Raw genomic sequence first — 3,276 nt, 5'->3', positions numbered from 1 at the left:
TGCTATGCAAAATGTGCCTGAAGAGGACTTAACTTTGGATTATGTTTCAGCCAGGCTGATTGAACAGGAAAAGCGTTTGGAGTTTGTTAGAGAAACATCAGCTGAGCATGATAAAGGAAAGGACTGTGTTAAAAATGTTGGTGAGAAAACAGCATCTGTGTTTTTTGTAAAGAGATGTTTTGAATGTGAAAGCACCAAACATTTAGCAAGGGACTGTCCACAAAGAAGAAAGAAGAAGAAAGAAGGCGAGGCTTTCAACAAAGAAAGAGTTTGGACTACTCAAGAGGAGGAGCATACTCAAGTGTAAATACTTTGTGTAAATTTAAAGGACTGAGCAAGAATATTTGGTTGTTAGATTCTGGTAGTGCTGAGCATTGTGTAAATGATATAGAGTTGTTAAGTGATACTTGTAAATCTAAAATTGAACATGTGATATTGGCTGATGGAACTTTAGCCAAATGCAGCATGCAAGGAACTGCCTTTATCCCAAGTTTGGGAAGAAGTTTTCATGAGGTATTATTAGTTCCAAATTTAGAGTACTGCCTAGTGAGTGCAGCTAGTCTTTGTTTGCAAGGTTATAAAATAAACCTGGATGATAAAGGTTGTGAGGTAGTGAAAGATGATAAACTGTGTGCTAAGGGAAAATTGGTGAACAAAGTTTATGTTTTGAATGATAAGGAAAATGTGTTAAATGTGTCTAGGACAGAAAACAAGCCTTTACATCAAGATTGTGTGCACTACATGCATTGTGTACTTGGGCATTGTAGTTTTCCTTATTTACAGAAACTGGCTACAGTTACAGAGTTAAGTTTAAAACAGTGTAACAAGTTTTTGGATTGTGCAGTTTGTTCAAGATCTAAGTTGAAAAGGCATCCTATAGCTAAAAAGAGTTTTAAAACTACCAAAAGACCTTTTGAGCTTATACATTTGGATCTGGCAGGACCCTTTGCTCCAAGTGAGGGGGGCACGAAGTACATTTTGGTAATTGTGGATGATTTCACGAGATTTTGTTATTGTATATTGTTGAAATCAAAGCACCAAGTGTTTGGCAAGTTTAGAGAGTGGCTTGCAATGATTGAAAGAAAATTTTCTTGTAAGTTAGGATGCATGAGAACAGACAGAGGTGGTGAATTCATGAGCAATCAGTTTCAACAATGGTTAAGAGAAAAAGGAATTTGTCATGAGAAAACTAATCCCTTTTCTCCTGCTGAGAATGGAGTAGCAGAGAGAAAGATAGGAGTATTAAAAGTAATGATGAATAGCATGTTGGATGATGCCAAAGCACCTAGAAAATTGTGGGCTGAAGCCATTTTGACTGCCACGCATGTTATAAATAGGACATGGAGTTCATATGTAAATGAAACACCATTTTGTATGTTATACAAAAGAAAGCCAAACCTGAAATATCTGAGAATTTTTGGAAGCTATGCCAATGTCCTAATTCCTAGTCAGTTGCGAAGAAAGGGGCAAAGGAAGTGGCAGAGATTAAGGTTCATTGGATATGAAGAAAAGACCAAAGGGTACAGATTCTATGCAGGTTTCAATAAAGTGGTAATATCTAGGAATGCTAATTTTGAAAAACATGCAGGTTGGGAGCATATTCACCAAAATAATGAAGTGTTTGTTGATCATTATAGGAAAGCTCCAAAGGCTACAGAGAAAGGTACTGAAGTATGGTTGCCAGTAGATAACAGGCAAGAAGAAAATAATCAAGAGGTCAATATTGAAAGAGAAGTGAGATCAGTTTCTGAGTCCAATATGCCAGAAATAGCACAAGACCAGGAACAAACTGAGACTTCTGAATTACCTGGTACCAGCAATGAAGCAGCTAGATCCATGACTGGAGTAAAAAGGGAACATCAATCTAGCAGTGATGAAGAAGATAAAAAAGTAGAAATGATTGAAATTCCTAGGAGGTCAAAAAGAACAAATGTAGGGGTACCTCCAGACAGGTTCGTGGTGCAAGGTGTTTTTACATAAGAAAAATGGTTTGAGTTTGGTAAATGTAAAAGAAAAAGAAAATTGAACAGATAAGTGTATCCTGTATGCCTGTATGTAAAATTATGTAAATGTGATATGATTTGCTGTATATTTGTAATATTTTGTATTGGGTTTTCCACTTAAGAAAGGAAAGGGGTGTCAGAGTTTTATGTTATGTAGATCATTTCTTAAGTGAAAAATGGATAAGTGGTTGCAGGAATCATGTCCAGTCATTGTATGACCAGCACCTGTGAGAGCTTAGCTACTACAAATTGAGAGAAGAAACAGAGTAGAGTAGAGTAGAGTGAGAAGAGTATGAGCAGAGAATGCTGATGCTGGTGATGAGAGCAATAGATTCCTGTAAAAGCTCAAGGAAGGTTTGCTGGAGTATTGGGATGGAGTGAAACTGTTATTTGTTACTGTGGCATAAACATTTACTTTATTTGAAGAAAGTTTGTCTTCTGTGGATTGCATTATTTTCTCAACGGGGCGCAGCTTCCAAGAAGGTGGTTTGAATGTTTGAATACAACTCCAGCTATAAAGCAGCAACACCATAGCTGCGACAAAGATTGTCTGGTTTGCCTTCTTTAGGGGTCCCTTTCAAATCTATGATATCGTGTGTATAAATCATATCTATCTATCCATATGGCTGGATGGCTCTTTGTCAGGAGGGCTTTGATTACGTTTTCTTGCCCTGGTGAAAGGAGTTGAACTGGATGACCTTAAGTATTTTCTGTTGGTCATGGGGGTTCTGTGTGGGAATTTTGCCCCAATTCTGTCATCTGTGGGGTTCAGAATGCTCTTTGATTGTAGGTGAACTATAAATCCCAGTAGCTACAACTCCCAAATGTCAAGGTCTTTTTCTCCCAAACTCCATCTGTGTTCATATTTGGGCATATGGAATATTTGTGCCAAGTTTGGTCCAGATCCATCATTGTTTGAGTCCACAGTGCTCTCTGGATATAGGTGAACTACAACTCCCAAACTCAAGATCAATGCCCATCAAACTCTTCTAATGTTTTCTTTTGGTCATGGGAGTCCTGTGTGCCACATTTGGTTCAATTCCATCACTGGTGGAGTTCAGAATGCTCTTTGATTAACTATAAATCCCAGCAACTACAATGCCCAAATGACATCTTTTGTTTTTTTTGAGTGATGGTCACTCCTTGGGTTAGTAGGTGTCTTGTGGTCAAATTTGGTGTCAATTTTTCCAGTGGTTTTTTGAGTTATGTTAATTTCACAAACGAACATTACATTTTTATTTATATAGATATAACATATAATAATGTTATTACA

General features: G+C 37.3%; 1 long non-coding RNA gene across 1 annotated transcript; it reads left to right on the top strand.

The window, feature by feature from the left end:
* The first annotated feature begins 230 nt into the window (after positions 1–230).
* Positions 231–2,432, top strand: LOC137095014 (uncharacterized). Its single transcript, XR_010908756.1, has 2 exons — positions 231–303; positions 1,638–2,432. It is a non-coding gene; the product is annotated as an uncharacterized lncRNA (long non-coding RNA).
* The last annotated feature ends 844 nt before the right edge of the window (positions 2,433–3,276 follow it).

Source organism: Anolis sagrei, chromosome X (genome assembly GCF_037176765.1).
Source record: "Anolis sagrei isolate rAnoSag1 chromosome X, rAnoSag1.mat, whole genome shotgun sequence".
NCBI classification, from domain to species: Eukaryota; Metazoa; Chordata; class Lepidosauria; order Squamata; family Dactyloidae; genus Anolis; species Anolis sagrei.
The sequence above is the reverse complement of the archived record's forward strand: the minus strand, read 5'-3'. Positions and strand labels throughout refer to the sequence as shown.